The 19,646-nt window shown below is 52.4% G+C and overlaps 1 long non-coding RNA gene across 2 annotated transcripts in view; it reads left to right on the plus strand.

Moving 5' to 3' along the window:
* The window catches only part of LOC142906134 (uncharacterized), a 69,541-nt gene that overhangs the window by 23,854 nt on the left and 26,041 nt on the right, over positions 1–19,646 (plus strand). For both annotated transcript variants that reach the window (XR_012930068.1, XR_012930067.1), the window contains 3 exons: positions 6,706–6,964; positions 8,675–9,496; positions 9,979–10,065. This is a non-coding gene — a long non-coding RNA (uncharacterized LOC142906134). The remainder of the gene's footprint in view (positions 1–6,705; positions 6,965–8,674; positions 9,497–9,978; positions 10,066–19,646) is intronic.

The raw sequence follows: 19,646 nt of genomic DNA on the forward strand, positions 1-19,646 counted from the left end.
GTGGAGGGTGTTGCCACTGGCACCAGCATCTCGGCAAATGGCCCGATTGTGACGGCCGACACCAGCATAGCGGCCACGGGTGTGAAGCGAGGGCGATTTGGCTTGGGTCCCAGGAACGGGATCCGCTCCCCACTGCCCTCCATGGTGGTGCATCGCTGGCGGGGCTGCACGTTGAGCCCCAGTTTCTCCAGGAGGTCCGTACCTGTAATACACTCGTGGCACAACACACTCGAGACGTAGAATTCCTGTGTGCACACCTGGTTTCCGAGACGGACCTCGAGGGCGATCCTTCCCAGCAACCCCATCCCGGCTCCGCTCGCTGTGTGCAGCACGCGATCTGGGGCCTGCAGGCGGCTCACGTCAACCCCGTGCACGCTGCAGTGCGCGGCGCTCACGAGTGAGGCTACGGCCCCCGTGTCCAGTAGGATCCGGGTGCGCTGCCCATTCACCTGTCCTTCCACCAACGACGTGGCCCCCGTGATTCCCGCCACCAGCTCCCGCAGCCAGTCGCCCGTGCTCACCATGTCCCTGGGTGTTGTGGTCGGAATCTGCATGGTGTCACTCGCTCACCATTATTATTATTGTCGTTCTGCAAAGGGACCGTGTTGACTGCACCCCTAGGTGGTCCACTCTCTAGGGGGCGTTGGCGTTTAACCGTGGCGCGTTTCTAGCGCGGGCGATCTGAGGACAGTCCCTTACGAGGTGCCCTTGACGGTCGCACAGGTAACATGCTCGGGGAAGGGCGGCGGCCCCGTAGGAGCCTCCCCGCCCGCTCCCTATTTCCCCTCCCGTATGCCGCTGCCCAGACTCCGCCTCTAGTCGGGCTACCCTCCCGGCCAGCCCTCCCACCTCGGTCTGAACCGTCTCCACTGTAGTCTGCAGCACAGTCATGTGTGCCCGTACTTGGGTTACCTTGTTGTCCACTTGGGTTATTCTCTCACCCACTTGGGTTACCTTGTTGTCCACTTGGATTATTCTTTCACCTACTTAGGTTAGCTTGTTGAGATGCTTACAGTTCATGTCTGGCTGCCACCACGCCGTGCGAGTTAAGGATCGCTGGATTTTCTCTGCGGCCAGCTCCTCAATCACCTCAGTCGTGTACCCTGGGCGTGCGATCTTTGTTAGCTCGCGCACATCCTCGGCATAATCGCGCAGGTCCTCGCCGGGTTGGCGATGGCGTGCCTCTAAGGCCGCTTTTGCCTCCTCATTGCGCGTACCGAAACGCAGATCAAGTCGGCGAATCAGCTCCTCTAGCTGTGTCTGCGCGCTTGTGGGTAGGGCTTCCAAAAAATCGGCTGCCCGCCCATCCAGATTCATATTAAGTTGACGTAACGCCTGCGCGTCCGTCCACCGAGGATGTTGCGGGCAAACGCTTTCCACGAAGGGGTACCCCGGCCTGTGAATATATGCCTTATTTTCGCGTGGGGTAACGCTGGGGTTAGTACTGCTTCTGACGCCAAACTTTGGGGGCAAATGTCCCAAGCCATCACCGAATTGTCGGGGCCGTTGGCTCCCGACTCCCCCGCCACATTGATCCCACTACCCCTCGGCTGCTCTGTGGGGTTTGGGCTAGCGACCTCCACTACCCCGCCCTCCTGTGCTGCTGACCACGTCTGCATGTTTTAACCGATGGGTAGGGCGCGTCGCTTTACACTAGCGGTGCGCTGCGAGGCGGTGTACCGCGAGGAGCGCGTTCGCCCGTAAAAACTCACTCCCGCCCGTGAACAGACTTGCGCGGTGCGTGTCTCCCTCCCACCCCCGCTGCACGTGCACCGGTAATAACAAACGCGCCTCTACCCCCTGCCCATCCCAGTACACCAATCGCACGCGAGGGGGTTGGGGTTGACGGATGGGCGGGCGGGACGTTTGCCGTGCGCGCGCCGCCGATTGAGGAGGGTCGGCTGGCTCCGAGTTAAAGAGCCTGTTCGAACAGTCGCGCGAATACGTGCGCGCTCGGCGCTTTAGCTCGCTGCTTCTCGATTAGCAATCGCGCAGGCACACGACCACAACACCGTCGCACAGGCACACGAGCGCTAAACACCACCGTAAACAGCCGCATAGGCACGCGCACGCTAAGCGCTCCGCCCCAATGTAAACAACCTGTGGGTGCGCGCGACCACCAAGCACTCTTCACTCTCCTTTCCGCCGCAAACAGCCGCGTATGCGCACGAGCGCAAAACAGTACTGTACACACTCGTACCGGTATGCGAACACCAAACACTCCGTCTCCCTCCTCGCACTCACAGCGACCACGACACATCTTTATCCTCTATTAGCGGTTTTATTCCTCGCGAGTATCCCGCTAACTACGAGTGTCTGTGCGAGTCAGCAGGCCCTCCTAACCTATAACTCGAGGAGCCCAGATTCAGCTTATCTTGCCTATAGCTCCGCTTTCTACCCTCTATTCAATAGCCCAAACTTACCTCTCCTCTATTTACGATTGCTTCCACTCTGTTGCGCTGAACGCTGTAGAAAGGCGATACTGTAAGTCGTTTCCGGAGAGGGTTGAGTCTAGCTGCGCTTGGCTCGTCGCACGGACGTCTCGAACGGCTGACCCTCCTGCCCCGTGGACCGTGATGATTTTGCAGAAGAAGGCTTTTTTTACTGTCCCCCTCACCTCCTTTTTATCCTACCTGTCACCAAACATATTGCACGGACCCTACACATCATCGCCCGTGCCTTTTCATATTCGAGTCTATTAGCTTACTGATAACAAAAGGCACTCCGATGCTTTCGAAACCTATGCTGCCCGGGCCAATCGGAGGTCACGTTATTTTTATCTCTTTGTCATCGAGTCCCTAATCCCATTCATAATAAAGGCGCACTGTGGTTCTCACACCCCAGGTGGCCCAGTCCATTCAGATGTTGGATATTCTTACCCCTTTATTATCTAGATCCCTGATCCTAACAAAGGCACAAAAGGCATTCAGATGCTTCCGCCCCTCGTCGCCCTTCTCATTCAAAGGCCTGAATGCTCCTATCCTGTTGTCATTTGGATCCGTGAGCTCACCTATAATCAGGGGCATTCAGTTCCTAATTCCATCTATAACAACAGGCATCTCGTGGTTCACACGTCCCGTGCCGCGTGTGTAATTTCGTCCGTGGTGGCTTTACGGCCTCCGCCGCGACTACGTGATTTTAATATCAGGTCACGGCGCTGCGGTTCGTGTCAGCTACGGGGGGAGATCGGCCAAATTTCCGGCCGTAGGAAACCATGAAACTTAATCCCATTAGGGACTTCTGGAAAAAAACCTATCGGCCAGGTGATCTCCCCTTCCGGCGTTCGTGCGGGGGGGGGGGGGGGGTGCGGCAAAGTGCGCTACGTCGGCGTTGTCACACCCCAGGGGTGGTGTCGCGGTGGTGGGCACGGTCCCCAACGGAGCTACTCCGCCGTGGTGGCACCACATAATTCCTGCAGTCACGAAAGCTTCGAATCTAATTTCACCCACATCATCACCCACATCATAATTTTCATCCACATCATCATCGACATCATCACCAACATCATTATTATCCACATCATAATCATAATCTACATCATCATCGACATCAGTATCATCCACATCATCATGACCACCCACATCATCTTCAGCCACATCAGCATCCTCCACATAACCCTCATCCACATAACCATCATCCACATCACCATGACCAACCACCATCGTCTTCGGCCACATCACGATGTGTTTCTCTATCTTTGTGTCTGTGTTTTTGTATTCCTCGTGACCGTGTCCCTGTCACTGTTTCTGTGTCTCAGTGTTTCTGTGTTTTTGTGTTTACGTATCTCTGTTTTTCTGTATGTCTCTTTGCCACTGTGACTGTGTTTCTGTGTCTCTGTGTGTTTTTGTGTCTTCATGATTCTGTGTCGCTGTGTTTATTTCTGTGTCTGTGTCTCTCTCTTGCACTGAGTGTTCTGCACTCTTTTCACGTCAGGGAAGCCGTCCCCTCCTTATCTAATGACGTCATCAACCAATGAACTGGTCACTTTTTTTGCAATGACCCTTCTCCATGTCATCAATAATAGCGTAGCATGTGAGGCTTTGACTGAATTAAAATATGCAATAGGCACAATAGGCGACGTTTTGGGAAATGGTCTTCCTTTCTTCTTCATACCACATTCACAGAGAAGCCAGGAGAGAGGCAGATTGGATGCTAAGAGCTGCAGGCATGCATTGGTTTACACCATGGGCCTGGGGCCCGATGAGAATCACATTTCACACGAGTTTCAACGTTCAGGTTCTCATCAGCGGCAGAGTCAGGCTCGATTGAGCCTGATGAAGGTGAATCTGCTGCTGATGAGACAATGAAAGTCAAAACCGGTCCAGAGTATTGCTGGAACTGAACAAATGGTTCAAGCAAGCCTGACTCTTGATGAGACACTGAATGTTAAAACCGGTCCAGAGTTTTACTTGTAAGAACAAATGGTTAAAGTGAGCCAGAGAGGCCCTCTGATGCTTTGTCTTCATCGGCCTTGATAGCAAGCCGAGTGTTACAGAGTATCAGAGGAGGTGGGAGTGTGCGTATTTGCTTTTTCGGAGTTGGTGGGATGCTAAGTTTACCAAACTAAAGTGAGCATCCAACGCCCTGCATGAACATAAAGGTCCGGTTGACTCTGCCCACGTATGTATGTTGAACTTCTTTCGCAGTATACGTAGCCAACCTTACTAATCGAAAGTCCACGCGTGTACATTAAAGTCATCACCATCTTAACCACACGTTCAGGGCGGTGCATGAGGTCTCGAGGCTTAATTTTTGCAGTGTGTAGATGATAGAGGTTTTTGGGAGGCACCTGGGGCCCAAAGGTGCGGTAGAGGTAATGGACACTTTGACCAGAGGAAAAAACTGCACCACGTAATGTGTGTAAACACATCATAGCGGTAGTCAAGTCGACAGGCTGAGTTTATTGATTGCAAGGGCCCTTAATCAGACCATGCCGAAAGTGACTCATCGGGGCCACTGTGCATCAGCGTCCACACCGAGTGGAACCGTTCTATGCATGATGAGGCACAAGTCCCACCGTGGGTTTCAAGGGGGAGTCGGTGAAGTCAAGACCCAGACCCCTCCCCGTCCCCTCCCCCGCTCATGTGAACTCCGAGTTGCATGACATACAGACGAGTTTGAGACGATGTTACGAATATTGTATTTTTATTACGTCTTTTAAACCAACAATGGTACTTATATAACTATGAATAAAATTAATCTTAACTGTTAACAGGTGGCCTTGGTACTTGCCCTTTTTGGCTTCATCTGTGATATCACCAGGCCACCTCAGCTCTCAAATGCTGGTTCAACTATGCCCTTCCATGTCCTGGAAACCGTGGCGAGGTCATCCTCTGAGGACTGCCCGGATGAAAACCAGGATGGCAGGGCCCAGCTTAGGGCTAACTACACTAATGGGCTAGTCCCATGTGTGTGGTGTGTGTAGTGTGTACAGTCAGTTCTGCTATAAAGCATGTTTTCATCACGCAAATATTGTATTAAGGAACACATTCTTTTTATGACGCGGATGAGAATTGGATAAACGCGATTGAGTGAATAGAACTATTCCGTGCGAGTTGGAATAAGCGGTTGTATGGCTGCCTCGGCATAAGATCACGCAAGGCGAATCTAGCTGCTACCCATGCACCTCAGTCATTGTTCAGCCTGCATACGCATCTCGCATGTCATCGCGGACTGTGTTTTACTCTATACAATATTGCTGTATTCGTCTCGCTTTATCATGCAACTTTGTTGATTTTCTATTACAATGGAATATTAATGAATTAACCATGTTTCTTCTAATATTATGTGTTTATCATGTGGTTAGTAACTTTATTTGATAATATACATTTGTTAAACGTTATAAAGTATGTTTTATGGGTGGGAAAGGGGTAACTTTTGATGCTATGGAAACAAATTAAGCCTTTAACATGTTTTTCCTATACTTGCCTAATGACCAAATTATAGTCGACCCTTCTGCACCGCGACTTTCCCCATTGCGGTTTCAATATATTGCAGGGTCGTTATAAGAAATAAAATGGGAATTTTTGGGGAGTTTTTGGGAGTTTTGCGAAAGCCACAGATGACACGCGAAGGTCAGCAGACGACACAAAAAGTTTAGGGACTCATAAATCCATAAAATATATGTACAGTACTGTATAATATTAATCTATTGTATCTTTCAATACCATAAATATACACAATTTATTTTTTAAAGTTACATTTTGTAAAAAGTTAAGTTTGCTAAAAGAACTCAAGCCAGCAGACGACACGCAAAGGCTGAACATGTAGAGATAATTTGAAAAGTTTAGTAACTGGAGGTGCTTGCTTCGCTCACCAAAGGGACCAAAACATTTAACTTGGTTTTTCCAGATCGCGGGGCCTGCACCGCTAACCCCCGCGATGTGGAAGGGTCGACTGTACTTGTTTAATTACCAACTTACTTAATGACCGTATTCATGTAACCAATTACCGTCGTTAAGAGGGGTTTCATTCTACATGTGTGGGGGTAAAAAACTCAGGAGATGGGATCTGATATTGATGCTAGCACCGGAAGTTGCTCATGTATTCGCTTAGGCGAGCGTGTGTGTATACGGTGTGTGGAATGTGTACGCGCCCAGGATGAGCATTACGGTCGCATGCGGTGCATTTCTTAAAGCCACGGAAGAATGAGCATACGGCCCTGTATGCTCGAACCAGACGTGACTTCTTCTTCTCTTTCTGCAGGGGTTCACCCCACTGTCTAGTCTCCTCCTTGGCGGATGCCTCTGAGTGGATTGATGTGTCCACAACAGGGACACACTGACTCGGCACTTCCTCATCCCTCGGCACTTCCTCGTCCCTCGGAATTTCCTCATCCCTCGGAATTTCCTCATCCCTCAGCCAGCTGTGCGCCAGTGCCTCTGCTAGTGTCATCCGCAGAGCTGGATCCCATCTGTTGAGACACATAGAAATATATGGCACACGTGGCAAGGGTGATAATGATGTAAGTATTTACGTGCATTTTTTTCTCTTACTGTGTCCATTAACTTACGTGTGTATGTTCAACTTATTTCGCACCATACATAGCCAACCGTGCCAATTGCAGGTACGGGTGAAGGACAACAAACTACATTCAATCATGAGTTTAAAAAAAGTAGTTTTCAATCTATATTTAAAAGTTAATTGCCCCAGTGGTGTTGTGGTTAATTTGTGGTTCATTTGTGGTAAGCACTTTGTGTGTATTGAGTGTGATGTATTCGTTTAGCAAGTGTAATCCAATGCAGCTCCGTGAACACTGGACGGACATGGTTGGATCTTGCAAATAATCTTGTACATGCTGCAGCTTCCTAATGCTTTTTGCAGACGTCCCGTAGACTAGTGAGTTGCAATAATCTAACCTATACGCCACGATGTTGGCTATGTCATGACTCAATAGTGGCTGATTGTGTCATAGAGCCCTGATTAAAAAAAAAATTGCAGGACCTGACTATATGAAAAAGGGAGAAGCATAAATCCTCCACTATTGGTGATGACTGGCAGATGAACCTTCTGTTCTCCCCACTGTGCCACCTTGATGTATTTTTCCCCCTGGTGGTCCGTCATTGTGAACATCGCTCCACCACCCTCAATTGTTGTTGGAGGGTCAATGCTTACAACTGTCCAGTAGCCTCAAGGTACGTGTAGCCTGGCGTTGCCCAGTGGCATCCTTCACCGAGCCCCCTCCACATACATGATATACATATATCGATATATGTTCCTTTTAAGGGCTTTCATGTAAGAGTATGTGAGTCTATTGGTTTCTATAAGTGTATAGACCATGTGAGTGTATGAGTCTGGGTCTTTATATGTGTATGGACACGTCAGTGCATGTGAGTCTATTTGTCTATGTATTTGTAAATGTATGGCTGATGTAAGTGTATGCAAGTTTGTGGGTCTCTATGTAAGTGTGTGGACATTAAGGGCCTTCATGATGGTGGGCAATCTCAGGTGAAGCTATGTGGCCAGAAGTCAGAGCCATTCCCTGTTTACCTTGGGGTGCGAACGGGATGTCCTCTGCCTCCCACATTATTTAATGTGGCTGATCGATGCCTGGGTGGGGTCGAGTAATGGCTCCCTATTGGTCAACCAAGTTATGTATGCTCATCTGGTGATTGCTGCTCACTCAGAGGCGAAGTTAGAAGCACAGATGTTGAACCTGGAGTGTACTACTGAGAGGTGTGGTCTTACCATCAGTTGCACCAAAACTAAGCACTTGCCTGGGTATTTTGTATCATCAAACATTCCACACCCTCAGCTCCCTGTTTGTCATGGAACAGTTGTGGAGAGAGTGGAGAGTTTCCCAAACCTGGCCAGTGTGCTTATGACCAGCTCTGGTTCGACAGCAGAGGTTTCACTCTGAATCAGCAGTATTTCGGCGTTTATTTATCGGCTGAGCAATGCTGTTTGGAAGCTACCTAGTTTGTCGCTCCATACGAAGCTTCAGATCTTCTCGGGCACAGTCATGCCCTCTCTTCTCGATGCTTGTGAAACGTGGACCCCTCTAAAGGAACATCTGTGCCTGTTAGGGACGTTTAGGCTGGCCTTCCTTCGATCCATCCTAGGTTTAACCAGGCTGGATTGTGTGAGGAACTCACACACTTCGGGGCTAATGGCAGATATTGGTATGGACCATGTGAGTGTATGACAGTATATGGGTCTCTCTTTACGTGTGTAGTGTAATAACGCGGGCTGCTGACGAGGAAGCGGCAGAGGCAGCAGGGGGCAGTACACACGTCAGCAGAGGGAGATCTAAAGGGAAGCCCAGGAATAAATCGATCTGGAAGCCTGAGAACCCGCTAGTAGGTTCGAGAAAGAGGGCGGTGCAAAGGCGGGGCGAGGCCACGCCAGGGGAATAAAAGGGGGCCCGGAGCTCGGGGCTGTTGCTGGAAGTGGATCCCTTGGCCGTGTCGCCGTTCGTCACCTTCTTCGGTGCCGTCTCCGACCACCTTAGACGCCGCAAGCTAGACAGCCTGCAGACTGTTCCAGCTAGGTAGTACCTTCAAGAACATGGATGTGTGACTAGTGCGTACGCACGCGGGGCACATGTGGTTTCCTGACGTGTGGAATAAGGAAGGTCCCTTAAGAACCCTGTCTCCGACTGAGTCACTACACGTGCATGGACCATGTAAGTATGTGAGTCTGTGGGTCTCTATGTCAGTGCTTTTTTTACATGCAAGACTATGGACAATGGTGTTTAATGGGAGACATGGCTTGGAAGATGAAGAATAATCAGAATAAAGGGTGGAGCTAGTGATCGTTCGCCAGTGATGTTAAACTATTAAACGCTTTTCTTTTTACCAGGTGACTGAATGGGAAAACCTCTCGGTGGTATGGTGGGGTCGGGGATGTGTTCTTACTCCAGGCAGCGGCTAATGAAGTCGTGGAACTCCGAGTCCTGGCTCCCGAGTGCCAGGTAGAGGGGGTGACTGCCTGGGACCCTGCTTTGTCCGGACATCAAAGACATCCCCGAACCATCTGCAGGAATGATGCAGACCAGGTTAAACATCACAACAAACCACAGCACCCTGGTACACCCACAGCGCAGAAACAAAATCTTTTAGTGCTCTGACATAGATCAGTGGGAGTGCTTTGACCGCTTGTTGCAGAAGTTCATGGTTCAAATTCTGCAAGCCGCCCTGGTTATTACTTCAGTATTAACCATATGATGCTTTGCGCTGTTTGATTTAAAATGGGACATTACAGACCTTGTGAAGTAATAAAATTACTGTGCTGGCGTTATGCCCGCTACTGTGAAATGACTGCAGTTGGTGTCTGTGAAACACAGCAGGCACCTTCCTTTGTGATAGCTTTGCATTCTAAGAATGATAGCGCAAATACCAAGTGCAATCAATAATTATTAACTATGATAACGCCTAGAGGTAAAGAAAGAAGAGCTATTTTAACTGTGATTTAATCTCTTTCAAACAAAACATTATTTTTTACCAGGTAAAGCCCACTGAACTATTGCCTCTTCTTCAGAGGCGACCAGGCAAAGGGGAGAGGATATGGTCCCGCAATGTACAGCAGCCAGGGTGGGGATCCACGCGACGACCTTCTACGTTGCAGGTGAGGGAGGAAATGTCTCCTTGCATCTGCAGCTTCCCAAAAACGTCCGATCTGATTGCTAAACGTGGTTTTGAGCATTGCCCTTCACATTACAGATGATTCTACTAAAATAATGATTACTAGTCACAACTGGTGTCTCTTTAATCGCTTGCACTTCATGGTACTTTAATTTGCTTGCCTGTGTCAGGTGGTGGAGAGCCTTAATGACACAAATTTGGGCAGATCACCATGAGGCCTAACCCTTCCCCAAAAAAGCATTACGAATTATATTGACTGCAAAAACACGTGTGGAAGTAGTTAACTATACAAAGTAATGCACCACTAAACTCTTAACAGACGCAGCTCTGCCTCAAACTTAACGCGCTTCCCCCGCTCGCCCCTTCACTCACCAAAGTACTTGTTTCTCCCAGGCGCGCCATCAATCAAATTCTGAGGAGGCATCCCGAGGGTCTACACACAATTTACAAAGAGACAATGATCACCCATACAGTATTGACACACTTGTGTGGCATGTTTTGTCTGTGAGCACCTACTGATGATGGCACAGCACCCAAGGCCACACCGCAGTAGCTATTTTACAAATCACTCTAGGTATTGATTGAATGCTGAGTCGATATTTGAGAGGCCAAGGACTGGTCCAACATTCAACACCACACGGTCAGGGCGCTAACCACTCAGCTACCACTCCCGATGGTTCTCGCATGCAGGCACACGGCAGTGTTATTGGCATGGCCCAGCAAAACCGCGTACGCAGCACATTGCAGAAGTTCACCGATCAATCCCAGTGACTGCCCTGGTCTTTCCTGCGGTATTAAACCACAAAATACTATGCACCATCTGCCTCATTCACAGCGGAGGTTATGGGTCCCGTGGCTTCATTTGAAATTGCTTATATGGTTGTGACAATTGTCTTCATTACAAGCAGTTGAGATGAAACAACAATAATTGGCGCGATAAATGCTTGTTCATCTGACAATTCAAATTGTTTGCAGGTGGTTTTAGGGTTACATGTGGCCAATCCGTGGCCTCACGCAATAATCTATCACGAGTCTTAACACCAGCTCTAAAAATCTATGCGTTCTGCTCACGGTTACCTTGACGGGTCTACGCCTGAGTAATTGGTTCTGTCACGCGGTTGAATGCAACTCAGTAGCTTGTGTGTGGACAACCCTGCAACCAGTCGCGAGCACTTGTATGCCTCTTTCTCACAGAAGAGACGACTTAAGTGGTCTGCTCAGGGAATTGTAAGTAACTATTTCCTGTCGCATGTTCTATTGGTCATACCAATTTTGAAGATTATGTTAATACCCTTGATGCGGAAATACTCGCTGAGAAGTGAACGTGGTTAGAAGCAATGACTGAGTTGGGCAATTTCAAGAGCAAATTGGTCATGAAATTGATGACAATAACGGAATTGTCAGTGTTACTGCTGTGTGGGCAATACCTCCATATAACACGGGAGCTGGTCGTGTTTGTTGATGGCCGGAAAGAGGATGCGTCCGGTAACCAACTCGGCCACTGTACAACCCAGTCCCCACATGTCAACCGGGAAAGATGACATGTGGCCCAGGTACGCGTCTGGGGCAAGGTACGCGTGGGAACAAAAAATCTGTGAACCTGTGAATTACAAAAGACAAATATCACAAATATAGTCTTTAACAGCAACACACAGGCACAAAAAAACAAGTATAAAAACACATGTAATCACCCATAGATCTAGACACATGCACACACACAGGCGCAGAGATGCAAACACGTGTACACGCACACACACAAAACGTCCCCATATAGCCTTTAACAAATTTCTCTGGAATTTGCTTTTAGCGAGCACCTAATGAAGGCCTGAACAACACACACGAGGATGGGTGGCCAGCACCACGCCCATCCACCTTTGTCTCCTAAAGTGGTGGTGCCTATGCACCGCACATGGTACTCATTAATGGCTGAGTCGACCTAGGGGAGGCCCAGGACTGGTTCAGATATTCCCGAACGCACATTTTACTCCAGTCACCAGGATTGTAGTGCTGTCGACTAACCCCAACACTACGGTTCCTCAATGCATAAACAAAGAAAAGTTCCCCCGTGTAGCCTTAGACATTGTTGGGGCAAGTGCAATTAGTGACCACCTATGAAGTCTGGAACGACACTTGAAGGGGGTGGGTGACCTGCACCGTGCCTGGCCGCCTTTATCTCCTGAGTGGCATTGTTTACACACCACACCAGGTACTCATTTGAGACTGAGTCTACCTAGGGGAGGCCCATGACCAGTTCAGAAAACCACCACTCGAACCTGGGTCGCCAGTTTCGTAGTGCAGTGTGCTAACCACTACACTACTCGATTTAAAGCTTTCGTGACTGCAAGGATTCATATTCTTTGGTTCTTTCGGTGAAGTCACGTAGAATGAGAATAAAATAATAAATTGATCAAATAAAATAACTCAATAATATTCTCACGAAGTTTCGGCCCTTCACCTGATGAAGGCCGCTTGTGTTGTGGCCGAAACGTCGTGAGAATATTATTGTGTTATTTTATTTGATCAATTTATTATTTTCTCATTCTACGTGACTTTACCGAAAGAACCAAAGAATATAAACACTACACTACTGCTCCTCAAACTGCATAAACACACATTCTCACACTCAGCCACACACTCACGACTCACGTTGGCGTCCCACCAAAAAGCTGTTTTCAAAACTCATCATCCGGATGGTCCCTGCACCAGGCTCTTTAATCGACATGTTCCTCTAGACGATGGGCAGCAGAAGATATTCACTTTCAGAGGTTATGATAATAATGTCAACTTGTAATACGCCAATGCCACGCAGTATTCACTCTATCTGGAAGAGCGAGAACCACTCTGAGGCAGGAGGAGGGGCCACAGATGATGTTTCATCATCTGTGGCCCCGTGGGGCCCATATACGGCACCAGGCCCCCGCGTATGGGGGGGTGTGGACCCTGGGGTTTCGGGGTCCTTGAACGGTGGGGTTCTCCCTCGCTGGGGTCGCCCTCCATGGTTTTAGTCGCCGGACATTGACTACCATCTCCCGGCCCCTCTCTCCCCCTTGAATCAGTACCGTCCAGGGGGAGATCTGTCGCCCCAATATCCAGGGTACCCGGGCGCTCCGCTCCTGCCGCTGGTGTGCGGTCTCGCCTTGCGGGTAGGCCCGGACCCTAGCTTCTCGTAGGATCTCCATCAGGTGCTCCATGGGGTGGCTCCCTTCCTCCCGTTGCGGCGGAGGGACACCGAACAGCAGATCTGTAGACAGGCCAGACTCGCGACCAAACATCATTAGGAACAGGGTCTGTCCCGTGGATGTGTGTACCGTGGTGGCATAGGCGAACAGAGCATAGTTGAGGTGTTCGTCCCAGTCCTGTTGATTCGCGGCCGCCATGCGTATAAGGTTCCCGGCTAGGGTCTGGTTCATCCTCTCTACCATCCCATTTGCCTGGGGGTGATACGCCGTAGTTTGGTCCTTCTGGATCCCGAACTCCCGGCACAGCGCCTGGAATAGCTCTGCCTCGAACTCACTACCTTGGTCAGTAATGACTCATGCGGGGATCCCGTGCTTAAGCACGTAGTGTTCTACGAACGCTCGGGCCACTACGAGGGCTGTCTTATCGGGGATGGCCACCGCTACGGGATAGCGTGTGAAGTACTCCACCGCTACGAGAATATACCGGTTGCCCCGGTGGGATCGCGGGAATGGTCCCTGCAGGTCGATCCCAACTGGCTGGTTCATCCAGCTGACGCGGAACGGTCTCAGGAGTACCTGACACGCCCTGCACCCAGGCGGCCACGTCTTGAGCCAACTTGGGCCAGAGATACTGGTGACGCAGGGTTTCCCTAGTGCACCGTTCCCCGTCATGGCACCCGAGCGGGTGGTCGTGTACCAGCCTTAGCAGCTGGGGTCGCACCTGGGTGGGAACGCAGATGCATCCCGGCTGGCCGGCTTCGGTTAGTTCCCATACTACCCCGTTCTGCACACACAACCAGGCATACAAACCACTCCAGGGTCCTGGTAGGGCGTTCTTCTTCCCCCGTAAGGCCGTCTCCACCGCTGCCAGATCTGGATCCCGCAGCTGGGTCCGTCTCAGCTGCTCGTCGTCCAGGCCCGGGAAGGCACAGCCGACGTCCTCCTGGATCCGATCGGGTGGGGTTGGGCGACCCGTCGGGCCCCGGGGTGTCGGCTCCGTGCCTGTCGAGTGGTCCCCCGGGTCCCTGGTTCCCCCTGCCGGGGTCTCTGTTGCGCATACAGCACTGTCTCTCACCGGGGGGGGGGGGGGGTTAGTCTCGGTGAGCTCCGGGGGGCCCACCACCTGCCGGCAATGGCCCCCCGTGAAGCACGGGCAGACTTCCTCCATCCTTTTCTCGGCGCACACCGCGGGCCGCCTTGACAAGGCGTCCGCGTTTGCGTGCGTACGCCCAGCTCGGTACTCTATTTGCAGGTTGTACTCCAGCAGCTGCGCCAGCCATCGGGCCATCTGCCTCCACGGTTCCTTGAATGTAAGGAGAAACTGCAGGGCATAATGGTCGGTGCACACCCGACATTTCCTGCCGTACAAATACGGTCGGAACTGTTTACACGCGAAGATCACGGCATACAGTTCTTGACAGGTCACGCAATAATTCAGCTCGGCTCCACTCGGGGTCCGACTGGCGTATGCAATGACCCGCTCCGTCCCACCCTGTACCTGTGACAGCACCGCGCCCAGCCCACTGCTGCAGGCGTCGGTGTCCAAGATAAAATCCGTGGTGAAATCGGGGAAAGCTAGGGTGGGGGTGTGGGTGAGGTGGTCTTTGAGGGTGGTGAAGGCCGTTTGGCAGGCCTCCGTCCATCGATAGGGGTTCTTAGGGGAGGTGAGTTGGGTGAGGGGCTGTGCAGTCTCGCTGAATCCCTTTACTAATCGACGATAATAGGTGGCGAGTCCCAAGAATGACCTGATCTCCGTCAGATTCCTGGGCCTTGGCCATTCCACTACGGCGCGCACCTTTTCCAGATCGGTGCACACCCCCGCCTCGCTAACTCGGTGTCCGAGGTACCCTACCTCCCGCTGCGCAATGTAACACTTACGCGGCTTGAGCTTGAGATGGGCTGTTAGCAGTCGCTGTTACACCTCTCGCAACCTGGACCAGTGCTCGGACAGAGATCTGCTGAACACTATCACGTCGTCCAGGTAAATCAGGCACTGTTCCCACTGTAAACCCCGCATTACCAACTCCATCAACCGCTGGAACGACGCGGGCGCGTTAGTGAGTCCGATCGGAAGCAGTCGAAACTCGAACAGCCCCATCGGGGTGGTAAATGCGGTTTTCGGCCGATCCTCCTCTGCCATCTCCACCTGCCAGTACCCGGACGCCAGATCGAGGGTGCAAAAATACCGTGCTCCTGCGAGGCTGTCAAAGGTGTCGTCGATGCGCGGTATGGGGAAGGCGTCGCCGAGGGTGACTGCGTTCAACTTTCGTTAATCAACGCAGAACCGGGTAGACCCGTCCTTTTTCGTCACTAGCACCACCGGGGCAGACCACGGGCTCATCGAGGGCTGGATTATGTTATCATCTAGCATATCCGCGACTGCCTCCTTGATCTGGGTCCGTTCAGGCGCGCCCACCCAGTATGCGGGGATTTTGATAGGTCGGGCTGCACCCGTGTCAATTGTGTGCTTAACAAGGTCTGTCCGACCTACATCCGAATCGTGCTCACTGAACACGTCGGCGTACTCCTGCAACAACCCGCGCAGCTGATCGGCCTCCCCCTTGGGTAAGTCCGCCCAAGGCACATGTAACGCGTCATGCAAGGGGATGATCTCGGCTCGGGGAATCGGACCGACCCGCCAGGCCAGAACCTGGTTGTCCTCGGGGCGGCCAGGGTCTTCCGCCCAGAGTGCGAACACCGAGTTGTTAGAGTGGCGCATGTGCAGGGGGTGTATGGTGCCTACTGTGGTGCGCCGTCGTAGCATCGCCGGGGTACTGTGTGGGTTAAACACCCAGCGTGGCTGACCCGACGACTCCGTACCGCTCTGCCAACTCCGGGTGAGGAGTTAGCATTACTTTGCCCGATGGTCGGTTTGTGGGGTCGGTGGAGGGTGTTGCCACTGGCACCAGCATCTCGGCAAATGGCCCGATTGTGACGGCCGACACCAGCATAGCGGCCACGGGTGTGAAGCGAGGGCGATTTGGCTTGGGTCCCAGGAACGGGATCCGCTCCCCACTGCCCTCCATGGTGGTGCATCGCTGGCGGGGCTGCACGTTGAGCCCCAGTTTCTCCAGGAGGTCCGTACCTGTAATACACTCGTGGCACAACACACTCGAGACGTAGAATTCCTGTGTGCACACCTGGTTTCCGAGACGGACCTCGAGGGAGATCCTTCCCAGCAACCCCATCCCGGCTCCGCTCGCTGTGTGCAGCACGCGATCTGGGGCCTGCAGGCGGCTCACGTCAACCCCGTGCACGCTGCAGTGCGCGGCGCTCACGAGTGAGGCTACGGCCCCCGTGTCCAGTAGGATCCGGGTGCGCTGCCCATTCACCTGTCCTTCCACCAACGACGTGGCCCCCGTGATTCCCGCCACCAGCTCCCGCAGCCAGTCGCCCGTGCTCACCATGTCCCTGGGTGTTGTGGTCGGAATCTGCATGGTGTCACTCGCTCACCATTATTATTATTGTCGTTCTGCAAAGGGACCGTGTTGACTGCACCCCTAGGTGGTCCACTCTCTAGGGGGCGTTGGCGTTTAACCGTGGCGCGTTTCTAGCGCGGGCGATCTGAGGACAGTCCCTTACGAGGTGCCCTTGACGGTCGCACAGGTAACATGCTCGGGGAAGGGCGGCGGCCCCGTAGGAGCCTCCCCGCCCGCTCCCTATTTCCCCTCCCGTATGCCGCTGCCCAGACTCCGCCTCTAGTCGGGCTACCCTCCCGGCCAGCCCTCCCACCTCGGTCTGAACCGTCTCCACTGTAGTCTGCAGCACAGTCATGTGTGCCCGTACTTGGGTTACCTTGTTGTCCACTTGGGTTATTCTCTCACCCACTTGGGTTACCTTGTTGTCCACTTGGATTATTCTTTCACCTACTTAGGTTACCTTGTTGAGATGCTTACAGTTCATGTCTGGCTGCCACCACGCCGTGCGAGTTAAGGATCGCTGGATTTTCTCTGCGGCCAGCTCCTCAATCACCTCAGTCGTGTACCCTGGGCGTGCGATCTTTGTTAGCTCGCGCACATCCTCGGCATAATCGCGCAGGTCCTCGCCGGGTTGGCGATGGCGTGCCTCTAAGGCCGCTTTTGCCTCCTCATTGCGCGTACCGAAACGCAGATCAAGTCGGCGAATCAGCTCCTCTAGCTGTGTCTGCGCGCTTGTGGGTAGGGCTTCCAAAAAATCGGCTGCCCGCCCATCCAGATTCATATTAAGTTGACGTAACGCCTGCGCGTCCGTCCACCGAGGATGTTGCGGGCAAACGCTTTCCACGAAGGGGTACCCCGGCCTGTGAATATATGCCTTATTTTCGCGTGGGGTAACGCTGGGGTTAGTACTGCTTCTGACGCCAAACTTTGGGGGCAAATGTCCCAAGCCATCACCGAATTGCCGGGGCCGTTGGCTCCCGACTCCCCCGCCACATTGATCCCACTACCCCTCGGCTGCTCTGTGGGGTTTGGGCTAGCGACCTCCACTACCCCGCCCTCCTGTGCTGCTGACCACGTCTGCATGTTTTAACCGATGGGTAGGGCGCGTCGCTTTACACTAGCGGTGCGCTGCGAGGCGGTGTACCGCGAGGAGCGCGTTCGCCCGTAAAAACTCACTCCCGCCCGTGAACAGACTTGCGCGGTGCGTGTCTCCCTCCCACCCCCGCTGCACGTGCACCGGTAATAACAAACGCGCCTCTACCCCCTGCCCATCCCAGTACACCAATCGCACGCGAGGGGGTTGGGGTCGACGGATGGGCGGGCGGGACGTTTGCCGTGCGCGCGCCGCCGATTGAGGAGGGTCGGCTGGCTCCGAGTTAAAGAGCCTGTTCGAACAGTCGCGCGAATACGTGCGCGCTCGGCGCTTTAGCTCGCTGCTTCTCGATTAGCAATCGCGCAGGCACACGACCACAACACCGTCGCACAGGCACACGAGCGCTAAACACCACCGTAAACAGCCGCATAGGCACGCGCACGCTAAGCGCTCCGCCCCAATGTAAACAACCTGTGGGTGCGCGCGACCACCAAGCACTCTTCACTCTCCTTTCCGCCGCAAACAGCCGCGTATGCGCACGAGCGCAAAACAGTACTGTACACACTCGTACCGGTATGCGAACACCAAACACTCCGTCTCCCTCCTCGCACTCACAGCGACCACGACACATCTTTATCCTCTATTAGCGGTTTTATTCCTCGCGAGTATCCCGCTAACTACGAGTGTCTGTGCGAGTCAGCAGGCCCTCCTAACCTATAACTCGAGGAGCCCAGATTCAGCTTATCTTGCCTATAGCTCCGCTTTCTACCCTCTATTCAATAGCCCAAACTTACCTCTCCTCTATTTATGATTGCTTCCACTCTGTTGCGCTGAACGCTGTAGAAAGGCAATACTGTAAGTCGTTTCCGGAGAGGGTTGAGTCTAGCTGCGCTTGGCTCGTCGCACGGACGTCTCGAACGGCTGACCCTCCTGCCCCGTGGACCGTGATGATTTTGCAGAAGAAGGCTTTTTTTACTGTCCCCCTCACCTCCTTTTTATCCTACCTGTCACCAAACATATTGCACGGACCCTACACATCATCGCCCGTGCCTTTTCATATTCGAGTCTATTAGCTTACTGATAACAAAAGGCACTCCGATGCTTTCGAAACCTATGCTGCCCGGGCCAATCGGAGGTCACGTTATTTTTATCTCTTTGTCATCGAGTCCCTAATCCCATTCATAATAAAGGTGCACTGTGGTTCTCACACCCCAGGTGGCCCAGTCCATTCAGATGTTGGATATTCTTACCCCTTTATTATCTAGATCCCTGATCCTAACAAAGGCACAAAAGGCATTCAGATGCTTCCGCCCCTCGTCGCCCTTCTCATTCAAAGGCCTGAATGCTCCTATCCTGTTGTCATTTGGATCCGTGAGCTCACCTATAATCAGGGGCATTCAGTTCCTAATTCCATCTATAACAACAGGCATCTCGTGGTTCACACGTCCCGTGCCGCGTGTGTAATTTCGTCCGTGGTGGCTTTACGGCCTCCGCCGCGACTACGTGATTTTAATATCAGGTCACGGCGCTGCGGTTCGTGTCAGCTACGGGGGGAGATCGGCCAAATTTCCGGCCGTAGGAAACCATGAAACTTAATCCCATTAGGGACTTCTGGAAAAAAACCTATCGGCCAGGTGATCTCCCCTTCCGGCGTTCGTGCGGGGGGGGGGGGGGGGGGGGGTGCGGCAAAGTGCGCTACGTCGGCGTTGTCACACCCCAGGGGTGGTGTCGCGGTGGTGGGCACGGTCCCCAACGGAGCTACTCCGCCGTGGTGGCACCACATAATTCCTGCAGTCACGAAAGCTTCGAATCTAATTTCACCCACATCATCACCCACATCATAATCTTCATCCACATCATCATCGACATCATC

Source organism: Petromyzon marinus, chromosome 3 (assembly GCF_048934315.1).
Source record: "Petromyzon marinus isolate PM22_M1 ecotype Great Lakes invasive population chromosome 3, UKy_Petmar_22M1.pri1.0, whole genome shotgun sequence".
Classification (NCBI taxonomy): Eukaryota; Metazoa; Chordata; class Hyperoartia; order Petromyzontiformes; family Petromyzontidae; genus Petromyzon; species Petromyzon marinus.